The 16,258-nt window shown below is 41.8% G+C and overlaps 1 non-coding gene across 1 annotated transcript; it reads right to left on the reverse strand.

Annotated features, from left to right (window-relative positions):
- Positions 1–4,484: 4,484 nt before the first annotated feature.
- TRNAA-UGC (transfer RNA alanine (anticodon UGC)) lies at positions 4,485–4,557 on the reverse strand. The gene has a single exon. It is a non-coding gene; the product is annotated as a tRNA-Ala (tRNA).
- Between the last annotated feature and the right edge of the window lie 11,701 nt (positions 4,558–16,258).

Raw genomic sequence — 16,258 nt, forward strand, 5'->3', positions numbered from 1 at the left:
AGTTCTTCTGTTGACTGGGAATGCTTTTATAGATATCAGACCGCGGTAATCTCATTAGATGACCCTGATTTGTCTTTACATTTTGCTGTGACTTTTTAAGAATTTGCATCTATACTGGTATTGTTGAAACAATGGAAAATATACTAAGTTATAAATAAATCGTTCCAGTGTTTGTGTCAACAAATGCATGCTCTAAGAAGACAAGGTACTTTTCTTCTAATTATATGGGGATCTGGGAAAGGAAATGCACAAATTATATGAATATTACAGTAAGTTTTAGGTCTACCGATTTTAGCTGTTAAGGTGCAGTGTGTGAAACTCATTCTGTTCCACATATATGGATTCTTTTCTGTCAGGAGAAATCGTACCTGTTGTTGCAACTTGCAAGAACTTGTGCTTTTCACTTACCACTTTAATGTTGATTAAAAATTATTCTGGAGGACATGATCCGGTATCTCACTTAGCCTTCCTTCTCTCACCATTTTATACATGCTGTTCCATGTATGGAATTTTCTCAAAAAGTCCTTTTGCTCCCCACCCCACCCCCGGGACAAATTTGTGCCCATCCTTGCTGTGTAAGTTATGGTTATGTTATGTTATGGTGTGAAATTTGGTGACTCTCAACCATGCAGATGTTGACAGTCCCTGATATATTTTTTGACTGTCCAAAAGCTCAGATATACACCAGTAAATGGTGACATTTAGACATAGACTGCAACATAATGTATGGTTTTAAAGGAGATCAGTGTGATCTGAGGAATAATTTCTCCAAGGTCCTCAACAGGATGTCAGTGTTTTCTGCATTAGGATGTAATAAACTGGGAGCCCACAAGAAATTGCAGAGGGGGATACTTGATTAAGGAAGCTCCAACTCTCAATAGTCCTATACTCTCAATAGTCTGATACTGGAGTTAGATCAGCTGCTTCCTTCTCACATAGCTGTGCATGTCAGAAGAAGCCCTCCATTCTAGAACTAGACTAGAACCAATTCTAGAACTCCGAGGAGCTTATCTGGCCCCAAACCTGAGTGCTTCCAATTGAAAAGGGGGTATTTTACCATTTCAATGTGCATGAGAGGATTTGGGGGGGGGGGAGAAATTAGAATTGGGCATATGTCCCCTGATCTTTCACCCCTGTTTCTGGATCCTGTAAGCCATTAGGGCAGAGGTCTTCAGCCTTTCCAGGACCCACATGGGACCTGCTGAGGCGCAAACACCTGACAGGAAGTGCGTTGAGCATGTGTACAAGGTGAGAGAGAGAGAGGAGGTGTGGCACCTTGCTCTGTATTCACACTCACTAGCAGAATGGTCCTCCAAGAAAGCAGCAAAACAAATGGCAGCTCCATAGAGTTGCCACCAGGTGGGGCTCTGAAATTACCCTGATGGTCTCAATCCATGGGTTGAAGTCCAGTGTCCGAGGACTGTTACTTAAAATACCTTGGGGGGGGGGGTTAAGTAAATGCCTGTTACTTAAAATGCCTTGGGGGTGCTGATTGGGTTTAGGGAAAGTGTTTTTCCTCTAGTCCTAATTAATTTTCCTCTTTTTGCTTCCAAGTATTCAAAGATCTTGAAAACTTATAGCATCCTGGACCACAGGGAAGGGGAATTATGGTTGTGATGTGTGCTCACATCCAACAGGTTACAGGTTCAGCTTCCATTCCCATCCCTTGGTATTTAACCCCTTTCTTTAAACAAATACCTTCCTTAAAGTATTTTTGCAAGCCTTCTCCCATGGTCAAGGTCAAAATCACAGTGCCTAAAGTGACATTGTCCTCCAGAATCATTTAAATATAAAATTCACACTGGTCTTGAAAAATCTACAGGGATAGCCATTGGTGGACAGAACTGATGAGGTGAGATGGGTGGAGTCTGGACACTGCCCCTCTTCCCATGGTTCAGTGGGAGAGCACCTGCTTGGCATGCAGAAGGTCCCAGCTATAATCCAGCTAAAAGGATCAGGGAGTGGGAGCCTCTGCTTAAGACTCTGGAGAGCTTCTGCCAGTCTGATGGATCAATGTTCTGATTCAGGATAAGTCAGGTTCATGTGTTCACTTTCAGGGAGCATTATCTGCCTGCTATTTTTTTTTAAACCTGAAATTTCCCTTTTTTTAAAAGGACCCCTCGTTCTTCCAATGGAAAGAGGATACATTAAAATTCACTTGCTTGCCCCACCCTGGTTACAGTTTTGAGTGGTGTCCAGAAAGTACCAAAATCAAGAGTCCAGAATGGCAGGCAAGATGTTGGGACCCTGGACTGAACATAAGGCTTGGGGCAGCACATAGGTAGCCCAGAGTATTATTTCAGTGGTGGTCAGAAATTTACCGTGGATTGGAATACTCTACAGGAAAGCGTTTCCACTGCCTGGATCCTGATTCAGTTCAGGAAGAGGGTCCTTGGGGTTCTTGATCTCCACATCTCCTCTAATGAGCAGGTGCTGGAGGTCATGACAGCAAGTGCCACAGAACTGGATGGCTCTGTCCCACATCCAGTTGTTGAAGCCTCTTCAGGTTCAGCCTTTGCCTGTTGCCCTGTTCACAAGTTACAGTGTGTGCGCATACAGTCTGAGTACACGATACACTTGATTTTCTTTGTATGTGCGTAGAGTAATTCTTATGTTACAGTCAACACATATACAGCTGAATGTGTCATTTAAACCCCACATTTATCCAGGTAGTGGTCCCTGGTTTCTTTCGCAAAGTGAGTGCACGTTGTCTCTTTCTTGCAAGCAGGTTACTCTGGATGTAGGTGCTTTCACTGTAATGTGTGAACAGCACTTGAGTCACCTGTGACAATCCTACTTGTTTGCCTTCCATTAGATTGCAGTCTATTTGTTAATTGATAAGAGGAATGAGTAGGAGAAAAACATGCCAACACCCAAATAGTCTAAAATACCAAAATACCTATTCTAGTTTAAATTACCTGTCAACCACAGATCCAAATATTCACATGCTTTGACTAGAATCATGATTCAAATACCACTGCAATCATCAAATTAGAAAAAAATGTCCTATTTAGTAGACAATCTTATTGTCTTTTCTGCAGTCAGAGAAAGAGTAAATTTCACATGTCTTTCCAAAAAGATCAAAACACAATGCGGGCAGGCTTTAGCATCACCTTTTAACAAATTATGTGCCAGTTCCCAAATTAATTTCAGACAGCTTAGGTATATCCACCTGTTTAGAATATTGCAAAAGCACATGGACTGGCTTGTTTGCATGAGCCTCTGAATCCCCAAGGGGATGATGTTCAACACAAAGTGGCTCAGCATGGGAGGGCCATGGCTAGGCTTCTCATTTGCCCAGTTATGGTGGGCAATTGCCTGCTAATTAACTGGGCTGCCTGCCAACCCTTAGCAATGCGCACACGGGGCACAATGACATCACTTCCAGGTTTACCCCAGAAGCACCAGAATTGCGATGGGGATGCTCTAGCATTCTCCCCCCAAATTCTATGGTTTCCATAGAGCTTTTGGAGGACAGTGCTAGAGCATTCCGCGCGATGCCAGCGCTTCTGAGGTAAACCTGGAAGTGCCATCATCCCACTGCATGTGTGCATGGATCACCACCCCCATCCTTGCCTCCGTTAAGCTCTCACTAGTGGCGAGGGGGACCTGGCAAACCTACCCGTGACTCACTAGCAGTGTATCTATTTTGCATGCAAAAAGTCTCAGGTTCAATCCCTGGCACCTCCACTTGAATGGATCAGGGAGATGTGAAAGACCTTCACCTGAGACCGTAAAGTACCACTGCCAGGCAATACTGACTTTGATAGACCCTCCCTCTCGCTGCTTTTAACTTTCAAAAATTGAAGTTAGGCTGCCCTTGATGACCACACAGAAATGTCTATTGGTTCAGAATGCAGCAACCCACCCATTGTCTGGGACTAGCTGATGGGAACACATTTTGCCCATCTTACAACAGCTACCTCGGCTGCTCTTTTTGTTTCCAAGTCTAATTCAAGGTGCCGCTTGTGATCTTTAGAGCCCTTCATGGCATGGGGCTTAAATATCTACAGTAAATGACCATCTCCTCCATATGTCTCCATGTGCCAACTACTCGTGTTCAGGTTGCAACCCCACCCAACATCAGAAACACTCTAGGAATTTCCTCATCATTTCCAGGTACCAAAAGTGAACACACGAAGCTGCCTTATACTGAATCAGACCCTTGGCCCATCAAAGTCAGTATTGTCTACTCAGACCGGCAGCAGCTCCCCAGGGTCTCAGTTAAGAGGTCTTTCACATCACCTACTTGCCTAGTCCCTTTAACTGGAGATGCTGGGGATTGAACCTGGGACCTTCTGCATGCTAAGCAGATGTTCTAGCCATGGCCCCTCCCCAATGAACACATGAACACATTAAGCTGCCTCATACTGAATCAGACACTTGGTCCATCAAAGTCAGTATTGTCTACTGAGACCTGCAGCGGCTCTCCAGGGTCTCAGGCAGGGGTGATTCACATCACCTACTTGCCTTGTCCCTTTAACTGGAGATGCCAGGGATTGAACCTGGGACCTTCTGCATGCAAAGCAGATGCTCTACCACTGAGCCACAGCCCCCCCTGCACTGTGCAACATCAGTCCCCCTCCCATTTTTGCTCTCACTACTCATCAAGCGGTGGCAGGAGTCTGTGGCAGGCAACCTGGGAGCCCTAGAACATGAGTTCTAGCACTAAAGAGGATCTTGGTATGGTTGTCATTCTTCTGAGTAACAGTGATGTTATCAGGTAGGCAATTTTTTTTACTGCAGAGATATTCATCCCCATTCAGCTCAGCCTGAAAAGCTCTCACAATATTCAGTACCAACATCACTGGTACTTAATTGATGTTAACAGCAGCCCAACCCCCAACCCCCCCCCCCCCGCATGAATACAGACATTATAAGTGCACACAATCACATCAGCAATTTCTCTAACTGGAACAAATTCATTTCCCCAGTACTGAAGACAACATTTAGGCATTGCTGGTACACACAACATAGGAATTACCAAGAAAACCTCAGAGCCCAAGACCATCAACTCCCTCCATAACTCATCCCCCATATTCCAAAAATACTTCCACAAATGGTAGCCAAATGAAGATGTGAGAATTTGCTTTGTAGTGTATTAAAAAAAATCTGTCATTTATTTTTAAAAGTGAATAGAGCACTTTGACAGAGCGCCTTTTAACTCGAATTCTTGTTTTGCTGCATATACATATTCTTCTCTCGCCTGATAAAGGAGTAAAGTGTAACCCAGGTTTCAAAGCGGGATGCCTGATTAATCTGTCTGCCAGGTACATATGGAAATAAATTAGCAAATGGTACATCTGGGATTGAACTACTGCAGAGATGATAAATTATTGCCATCTTTCACGGCTGTATTACTAAGGCATCAGTCGGATCTCTAGTTCTCACTGAAAGGCTGAACACACAAAATCTCGATGGTTATAGCATTAAGGCCACATTGTAGATGGTGTAAGCAATTTTTAGAGGTTCCAAACACAGTTTTTATTGGGATTTTGATGGACTATTCTGTGTGAGTGACTGAGTGAAAGAATGCATGTACTCGAGAGCAAAGATTCCTACCAAGCCAGTGACTCTGTGAGTCACTACATGAACTTCGTCTAGATTTGTCGTGTTAGCCTGAAATGGCACTGGGGAAGCTGCCATTGGCTCCATTGGAAAATCATACATTCAGTACACATAGCCCCCAATGAGGCAAACCGAGGCCAATTCTGGCTAGGAAAATAGTATCAGTGTTGAGGTTTAAGCCCCCTCTCCATGCTCACTGTGGTCCTGATCCAAATTGTGTCTCCATACTCCCAAGAATTAAGACGAAGGTTGGTTTTAATATGCCGACTTTCTCTGCCTTCTAGGGAGAATCAAACCATCTTACAATTGCCTTCCCTTCCTCTCCAAACAACAGACACCTTGTGAGATGAGGGCTGAGAGAGTTCTGAGAGAACTGTGACTAGCCCAAGGTCACCCAGCTGGCTTCATGTGTAGGAGTGAGGAAACCAACCCGGTTCACCAGATTAGAGTCCACCACTCATGTGGAGGAGTGGGGAATCAAACCCAGTTCTCCAGATTAGAGTCCACTGCTCCTAACCACTACACCACGCTGGCTCTCCTAAATTTTGAGGATGGTATTCCCAGAGTACATCTGGTTTACCTGACCAGAATGAATATGTGGGAGTCTCAAGGACTTTGCAATATGTGAATTGGGTGTGAGTTAAAAGTGAAACTAAAGCTGTAGGTTTCTTCTCCCCCCGCCCCTGCAAAGGAGGGCCATCTTGCTGTTTCTACATTATCCCCTGCTGTCTGTAGAGAGGAGGTTGCTTTCCTGTGCTGCCTTCATAAATCATCCTTTTACATCTATAAAACTTGCTCTCTTTATGCAAGCCCTTTTCCCCACTTGAGTTCTGTGCTAGCACAACATCTAACAGACCTGGCTACAACAAAACATTTTAAACTATGACAATTCAACGAGCAACTCCTCACAGTACTGTTCATTGCCATTAATGCTCGAGAAAAAATTCTAAAATGTTATAAATGTTCCACCAGCATCTAAATTCAGTTCAGAGTAAAACTATATTATAAGTAATAACTATATTTTGCCCATATCTCCTCTCATAATTACACATTGTATGGAACGTAGAACAAATAGAGGGCTATGTGGTAGAGTGGTGCAGTGGTTAAGAGTGGTGGTTTGGAGTGGTGGTCTCTAATCTGGAGAACCGGGTTTGATTCCCCACTCCTCCACATGAGTGGTGGATGCTAATCTGGTGAACTGGGTTTTATCCCCCACTCCTACACATGAAGTCAGCTGGGTGACCTTGAGCTACACAGCTCTCTTAGAGCTCTTTCAGCCCCACTTACCTCACAGGATGTCTGTTGTTGGGAGGGGAAGGGAAGGTGATTGTAAGCCAGTTTGATTCTTTCTTAAGTTGTAGAGAAAGTCGGCATGTAACCAACTCTTCTTCCTCTTCCTCTTCTTTCTCTAGAAGGCATCTTGACATTGGCATAATTGCTATGAATAGTTTTTTCTTCTTCTAGTGATTTTATTTGGAAATTTTCTTTTGCTTGTAAGAAACTCAAACAGCAAGTTGGACTTTCTTAATGAGTGTCTGGAACAGACTGCCAACTGAGTCAAAGGCAACCCATAAGTGTTAAAGGAACAGATCAGAGAATAGTCCATTATTCTGGCTTTCTTGAAACAAACCCTCCTGCAAAATACATGGCTGTTGTTTTTTAATGCACATATGGAACAGGGAAAATTCACATTATGAATGGAAATTTCTGATCACAGCTAATAAACAGGAACAACTGTTCAATATCCTGCTTTTGAAGCGTGTGTTTAACTTTTGCTCTGGGATCAAACCAAACTTGCCAAGAGAAAATTGTCTAATAATTTATGTACATTTACATGTACAAGGTTATTATATTGAATCTGTTTTCTTTTGCAAATGCCATTCATGAGTTCATTCTTTTGATAGGAGAGGCTACCCGTCAAGCTAGCAGAATCTCACATTCAAAATGAAGTTTGATGCCATGCTTAGCAAGCATGGAAGCCAATTTAACAGATTGTTCAACGTCTGATAACAAATGATTCTCAAATTTTAGTTCTTTTCAAAATATTTATAGCATGTTTTTTTTGGTTCAGTTTCCAAAAATGATTTACTGTAGATACTTGTTCAATCTGTCTAGAGGCACATTCAAGAATATAAATTGTACAGCTTCCATCTCTATATAGGAATTCTTCAAGGTGAATCAAAACAGTTATTTGATATAGAGAGGAAACAAAGTAAATTCTTAGGGACAGTTATCATGGAAATATCTTCAATTGTCCTTTTGTATCTGCCTGTCTGGATGAGGGCACAGTTTTTTTCCTTACGTGATATGTTTTCTGAATACTAGAATGTTTTAGTGCTTTCCCTTGGGTCTTCTTTGAGAAATTGAAGCTATGTCATTAATGCTTCTTTTCTATCAGTAGGTGTCACTATACCACAATTTGTACAGCTAACACCTCTGCTATCATATGATCCAAATCCCCATCCAATCTACATTTAGACTTTTGTAGGGAGATAGGAATCTCTTCAGTTTTGTGTGATGATACAAATTCTTTTATACAAATGAGTAACAATGTGGGAAAACAAGAAGTAATTGAGAGAAATTTAATAGACCTTCCTTGAGATTAGACTTGCTCTCTGATCCATTAGACTTACACTCTGCCTCCTAGATAGCCTTGCTGTAGCTAAGGACTTTTTGAAAAATATGAAAGTAAAAATTTCAGAGGACTTTAGGGCCTCCAATCAAGAGCCCCCTTAACGTGAAAGGAGATTATCCCGATTAGTCTTGTTTCCAAGAAGGAGGCTCTAGAATATGCTGTGAATTGCACTAGCCTTTTTTTCAGGACCACTTTAGATAGTCAAGTGGTAAAGCTTTTCCTGAACTGTACCATTTCAGCTTGCAAATGCAGGAGGGGAGGGAGGTTGTATATTTGAATGTTCCCCCAATCCCCTAGCTATTGTGGCTCAGTGGCAGAGGACATGCTTTGCATGCAAAAGGTCCCAGGTTCCATCCATGGCATTTCCCGCTTAGGTAAAGGGTATTGGGAAACGCCAGGCTCTAGCTGAGACCCTGGAGAGCCACTGCCAATCAGCATAGATGGTGAGCTAGAGGGACTAATGATATGACTTGGTATAAAAGCCTAAATAAATAAATAAATCAGGTTCATATGCTCACATCAGTTCCTGAGAATTAATTCATTAATTTTCAAATGTTACTATGGCAATGGAGACAACAACAGTTTACGTTTTGCCATGTATAACTAAAGGGAAAAAAACCGACAGGTGGCTTGCATTACAGTGCCCCTTCCAGCCATCTCCATGGCCATTAGCCTGAGAAATGAAGGGTAGTTGTCCAACAGAGGTGGAAATTCAAGAATGGTACTACCAATTTCCCCACTAAAATTGTTTCATTGAGCCTCTCTTCAAATTCTGAGAGGCCCTGAATGTTCATTTGTGGCCCCGCTTGCTACTCACTACACCCTTTGTCAGTATCATTCTTTTTCTCAGTGGGGAAAAAATAGATAGGCATATAGCCTTTTCCAAAGCCATCTATATTTGACAAAGACAAAACAAACTAGTAGTGGATTATGGGATCATCTTTACATTATATCAACTGAGATAAACATCAAATACTAAGTTAAAGAATGTGTTTACATACAATGACAAACTGTATTCAGGTTACTATAAAAGTTTTGTCTTCTTTTTTCCTATATTTCTTGGAGATATCATGAAAATAAATTTCTCTGAGAAGATCCCACTCTGTGGAGAGAAGAGTCTGGACTGCATTGCTGTTTACCATGATTTATTTGTCTCAGTGTTGCTGTGTCCCCACCTCCAAGAGTGAAGCCTGGGGCAACTGTCTCTCCCCACCCCCCAAGGTCCTGGATTTATGTCAGAGATCCAAATGGTACTGTGCCATGGAAAGGCCTCAACTGCTGGGATTTGATGTCTGTTATGAGTTCAGCAATCCTAAACTTCAGAGGTAGCAGTGCTACATCATTATATGGTGAATAATAAAATGATCTTGGAAATTACTGTCATTGAGAATAAGCATTGAAAGTAATGAAACTTGACAAATTTGAATTTAATAGACCTTCCTTGAGATTAGACTTGCTCTCTGATCCATTAGACTTGCACTCTGCCTCCCAGATAGCCTTGCTGTAGCTAAGGACTTTTTGAAAAATATGAAAGTAAAATTTTCAGAGGACTTTAGGGCCTCCAATCAAGAGCCCCCTTAACGTGAAAGGAGATTATCCTGATTAGTCTTGTTTCCGAGAAGGAGGCTTTAGAATATGCTGTGAATTGCACTAGCCCAGGTACAAGGCAATACCATATCTTTCAGCATTTCATGATCAAAAACAAGGGACTATTGTGAATGAGCTTTTGTGAATGAGGCATGGGAATGTTGTGCCACACGATGCTGTGATGTCACTTCTGTTCAAGTACCCTAGAGCATTCCCAAATCAGAGATGTGGGAAATACCTTGAATGTCACTGCAGTGGTGTGACATCACTTCCAGGTATGTAACCAGAAGTGATTTTGTAGCATCGCAGCAGTACTGCTTTCCCTCTCATTTTGCTTTTGCTGCTCCATTGATTACCAGCCTACGAGCAGCAGCAGGAGCCCAGAGCCCATGGGTAGGAGGTCTCCTGCCATTGGACCTAGGCATGCCCGGCGTCTCCTGCCATAGCAGGAGAGGCCAGGCATGCCTAGGTCCAATCCATAACTCCAAAGAGTTTCCTTGGGGAAAAAAAAACATACTATTGCACTTTACCGAAGGTTCTGCTTTGCCTTTCTTAGGGTGCAATCTTCGACTCTGAATTAGTATGTCCTCACCTAATTTAAAAGCAAGGAGGGAGATGTTATTTGGGTTATATACTAATCAAACAGAATTGTCCTCCGATATGTTCTAAACAGTTTAGAAATGCCTCTGTGGCACCTTAGCATCCATTTACATTAGGGTTACCAGGTCCCTCTTCGCCACCGGCGGGAGGTTTTTGGGGCAGAGCCTGAGGAGGGCAGGGTTTGGGCAGGAAGGGAGGAACCAATCTCTATTGGCTGGAGATATAGCAGGAGATCTCCTGCCACCACCTGGAGGATGGCAACCCTAATGTACATGCAATTAAATTTAAATGGATGTACACTCTCCTCCTCAAGGTTTAATTTTTAGAGGGTCTGGGGAGAGTGCTGAACACCGGCAACTTGCATCAAAAAGCATCCCCCGTAGGCTAGAGTAGGGATAAAAGGCAGGGACAGTCAATTACCAGAAACATGTGCCAGAAAACAGTGATTGTCCTTGATAAATAGAGACAGTTGGAGGATAAATTATAGAGACTATAGCTCAGTGGTAGAACACCTGCTTTGTCTCTGCTTTGATTCCTTTTTTTAAAAAAAACCCTCAGGTAGCAGGACTGTGATAGACCTCTGAGAACCATTGCCAATCAGTGAGTAGATAATACTAGCTTAGTCGAACTAATGGCCTGATTCAGTTTTAGACAGTCTGATTTGCACATGTCAAAGCTAAACGCTGTACTATTAGCAGTGACCGATACAACTCAGCCCAGTGCTGAGATAACATAATTTAGAGATAGGCTGATTTATCTAGAGGTATGGTGGTGTAGAACTTACTGAGGCTGCACTGGTATAAAGGGGGCCCCAGAAATGGCTGGGGGTGGGGGCATGCCTGGGGAGGAGTGGGACTTGGTGGGCAACCTAAGCCCCCTTGGCTAACATACCACTCAAGAGTTAGTATAACATTATGCTGGCAAAAAATGCTGGCATACTGCAACCACTCCCGTTAAACTCAATGAGAAGGAAACACCCTCCCCCTGCCAGCCAAGGCACAGCTTAGGATGTTTACTAATTCTTCATCCTCACCCAGCATGTATCAGAGCATCACATGTAGATGGGCCCTTGGTGTGCAGAAAACTATTTTGTAAGTGTATGCTGTATGTTGGCCTGACCTGGATAGCCAAGGCTAACCTGATCTCGTCAGCTCTTGCAGGGTCAGCCCTGGTTAGTGCTTGGGTAGGAGACCATCAACAAATTTGGGTTGTTGTGCAGAGGCAGGCAATAGCAATCCACCCCTGAATGTCTCTTGCCTTAAAAACCTCATAAGGTCACCATAAGTTGGCTGTGACATGACAGCATTAAAAAATACTGTATATTGGTATGATGTTGTCATGGGTAATTCCAAGTTTAATTTAGCCATCTCTTGTGAAACAGCCATAAGCCATGTTAATGGGAATAATACGCATCTGAACATTGCCCTAATGAAGCTTTAGTGAGTGGTAAATGAGTCCACGATATTTTGCTCAATGTACTGTTAAAAAAAATTTCACCAGAGTAAAATTTCAGTTTTCAAAATACATTTGAGTATCCTTGCTGATATACGCCACTGGGTTGCTTAATGGGATACTGAACCAAACGGTTTAACAAATTTGGCAAGAAGATCAATGTTTAGAATACAGATCTAGGGTTGGTCATTTAACTGAACAAAAAATATTTTATGAATGGCTTGGGCCTCCAATTTTAATTCAATGGCCCTTAGAAGGAGTTCAGGAAACACTATTTTTTACACATACACATACCTTTATTGGCATAATTACAATACTTTAGCCAATGATCGAAGCAGGAAATAAGTACAGCACCCTTTAAATTAGGGATTAGTAATAATCCCTATAAATTATGATTTACAAAATATACTAGTTAAAAACAGTTTTAATCTTCAGCACCTCAGCAAAAAATTGGGTTACTACTGCCGTTATTTCAGGGATCAAGTCATTCAAGAGAAATTGACATTTCTATTCGTTGTTCAAAAATCTTTTGGTAGCTTTAAAGCAGACAATAGTTTTTCGGGCGTACATTCATAAAAAGGACAATCTAAAATTATGTGATCGATAGTATCGATTGAATTAAGATTACACGAGCATAAACGTTCATGCCTTGGGATTTGGGAATATCTGCCGGAAAGCATCTTAGATGGGAAAGAGTTTGGAAACACTATTTTATGTTCAACAATTTGGCAGAAAATTGAAAAAAGGAGCAACAAAAATATATAACATTTTTGAGCCAGGACAAGGGTGAGGAGGGAAGGGAACTGGTAACATCTGAGAGAGCTGAGTAGGACCTAGGCTGAGTTTCTCTCCTTCCTCCCTTTTGCAGATGTTTGTAGCCTGGGCTTGGCAAAAGGTCCAAGGAAGGGAGGGAATTGTTAACATCTGACCTAGCTGGAAAGGACCTGAGCTGAGCTGCTTTTACTTCCACAGACTGGGAACAAAGAGGAATCTTTTAAAATTGAGTAAATAAAATTAAGTAAAATCTTATGTTTCCCCATCATTGTGCTCCATAGGACCACAAACATTGATGACATTTTATAAATAACAACAAAATCTTCACCTTCGTGGTCCAGGCTACATTTGATGAACATTTGATTGGGGGCCTGGAGACCAAGCCCTATGAGGAAAGGCTGAGGGAGTTGGGAATGTTTAGTCTGGATAAGAGGAGGTTGAAGGGGGACATGATTGCTCTCTATAAGTATTTGAAGGGCTGTCACTTAGAGGAGGGCAGGGAGCTGTTCCTGTAGACAGCAAAGGATAGGACTCACAATAATGGGTTTACATTGCAGGCAGAAAGGTACCAGCTGGATATTAGGAAAAAAGTTTTTTACAGTAAGAGTTGTTCGACAGTGGAATCAGCTACCTAGGGAGATAGTGAGTCCCTCCCACTGGCAGTGTTTAAGCAGAGGCTGGACAGACACTGCTCTAGGCTGATCCTGCACTCTAGGCTGATCCTGCACTGAGCAGGGGGTTGTACTAGATGGCCTGTATGGGCTTTTCCAACTCTGTAGTTCTGTGAACACACGACTCTGTCTTCTAATACTGAGTCAGACCCTTGGTCTATCAAGGTCGGTGTTGCTTACTCTGACTGGTAGCCGCTTTCCAGGGGCCAAAAGCAGATGCTGTACCACTGAGCTTTATTATTGAATAACACAGGAGGATATTTATATGAAGACTTTAGCTCTTTCTGGGTCTGCTACCTTCTTATGCTCCTAGAACTCATTACAAATCAAGAAACCAAGTGTATGTAGATGTGTTTATATATGTATACATACATATGTTTTATATATGTATACAAGTAGTTTATATATGTATACATGTAGATGTGTTTATATATGTATACATACATATGTAGATGTGTTTATATATGTATACATGTAGTTTATATATGTATACATGTAGATGTGTTTATATATGTATACATACATATACATACATACATGCGCACACACGCACACACACACACACTAGGTTCAGCGAAGACCAAATGACAGCTCAAGCAATGAGCATCTTTTGCAGTCTTCCCAAACAGTTTTTTTGGCAAATGTCGGTATATTTGGGGGAGGAGTACCTGGGGAGGGCAGAGTTTGGGAGGGAAGGTGATGGGGCTGGTAATTCCCTGCCTCAGGTGGGTAAATGGGAAGCCTAATCTTCAGGGCCTCTCCTACACTTGTTCAACTCATCCATTACTTCTTCAGCCCATTTGGCAAACTTGATGCATGATTTATCCCTGTTGGAGTACAAATAAACTTAATATCATTTGATGCACATTAATATTATAATATTGGATTGTTTTTATAAGAGAGCAAACACACACTGCTTGGATGGGCACTGTTTTTGTTCAAGTTCCCTGCAAATTAAAAAAAATGTAAACGCAACATTGGCTATGCAATTCAGTGTTGTGAACTCTACACGAAAATAGGCTGTTGGTTGGATAGCCAAGTGACTGGCATCCCCACGCAAAGCGCCCCAGGCGGTGCCCCTGATTCCATCCTTGAGTATCCATATATTTTAAAAGCACTTTAGCTGTTTTCTTCCCCTAACGTTCTCTAATAGATATATTCCCATTGATTGCAGTCAATCACACACAGAGGAGAGCAGCATAGATCAATTAAAAAGCAAACTTAAGACAACAGATACACTTCTTTTTCCCATTTACCCTAATGGAAGCCTTTCAGACCACATCTGTCCCCAGCGCGGCTGCACTGACATTGAGTGAATTGTACCAAGGATGAGCTCTCAGGCTGCTGCTCTGCAGGGCTGATACAATTAAACACAGCCGGCGATATCTGAGCTTGAAATATAGAAAAGCCAAAACTGGAGTGAATGTTACTTCTTTTTCATTAAGAGAGAAGGTTGGCTTTTATAGAGCTGAGGGCACCAGAATTGATTCCAGATAAGTATTAAACTTAGTTTCATGTTTCCCCAGTGAGCTGCTGGACAGATTTGGCATGACACCAGAATGTTACTGTGTTTACACTAAGCTGTCCAGTGAGCTTAAAGTATCTTTTCTATATGTTTATGGCTTGCGACACTTTTGAGTCAGATGTCAGTGCCTATGGATGTGCTACTCACTCAACTCCTCAAAAATCTGTAGAAACTGGTTGAACGACTCAACAAAAGTACGCTTCCTAAAACCTGTCCAGAAAAAAAAAGTTTGACAATATTGTATATTCATAAAGGTTAAGGGATTTTGTGAAAACTCTTTCTTTATGCAACGTGGTTGCCACCTAGGAAAGCAGAGAACCAACACTTGTCAGATTACTCGGATTTTCTCTCTCTTTGTGATTACAATCTTTTCCATTTATTTATTTAAACTCTCAGTCCTGAAGGCTCTTCAGGCGGTTTCCAGTATACAGTTAAAACAATATTAATAAAAGATAAGAATATAAAACACCACAAAAATAACACTAATAAATATATAGCACTAATAAATAAAAATAAAAGTAACACTAATAAAACCACAATAAAATGAAACCAGTATCTTAACAAAGATCATATACGAAATCCCTCCTAAAAGATAAAAACAGCAATAAATAGCACAGTGACATAAAAAACCAGCAGGGTCTGAAAAGGCCTCACTACTATAATTTATTGCTATGGTGAGCTCTCAAATGGATGGTTGCAATGCACTGAACCCCAGGTCGCCCCTGAAGACCAATCCAAGGCAGCCTCTGGGTCTAAAGGTCTAAAGGCAGCTGCCCAATTATTACCTGCCACTGGATATTGCTATATTTCAGTTCTAGTCTATTTTTTTTGGGGGGGGGGACCCTGGGCTTTTACAATAAATAAATTAGTGTGAGAGAGAGGGAGGGGAGGGAGAGGGAGAATTAATAAAAGGTGTAGGATGGTGTGTGCTGAATTTTTGGAGGATGATTTAATCTGCACACCTAATTCAGAACTCTTCCTGAGCTCAGATGCACAGAATGCCTTGTCTATACACCCAGTATAATCCTAAACAGAGTTACCACCTTTCTATGCCTGTTGACTTCAGTAGACTTTGAAGAGTGTAACTCTGCTTAGAATGGCACGGTAAGAGAATTAGGTGCTATGCCACTCGGAAGGAAGGAACACACTCTAATTTAATAGGGCAAAATAGGGGCAAAATATAGACAGTGAGTGACTACAGAGAGAGAGGTGATGTAAATAGAGTGACCATAGTAAATAGGACAGCTGAAGTGTGTATTTACAGTTTATATAGAAGAAGAAGAAGAAGAAGAAGAAGAGTTGGTTTTTATACCCCAATTTTCTCTACTTTTAAGGAGACTCAAACTGGCTTACAATTACCTTCCCTTCCCCACAACAAACACCTTGTGAGGTAGGTGGGACTGAGAGAGTTCCAAGAGAACTGTGACTAGCCCAAGGTCACCCAGT

Source organism: Euleptes europaea, chromosome 6 (genome assembly GCF_029931775.1).
Source record: "Euleptes europaea isolate rEulEur1 chromosome 6, rEulEur1.hap1, whole genome shotgun sequence".
In the NCBI taxonomy this organism is placed as follows: Eukaryota; Metazoa; Chordata; class Lepidosauria; order Squamata; family Sphaerodactylidae; genus Euleptes; species Euleptes europaea.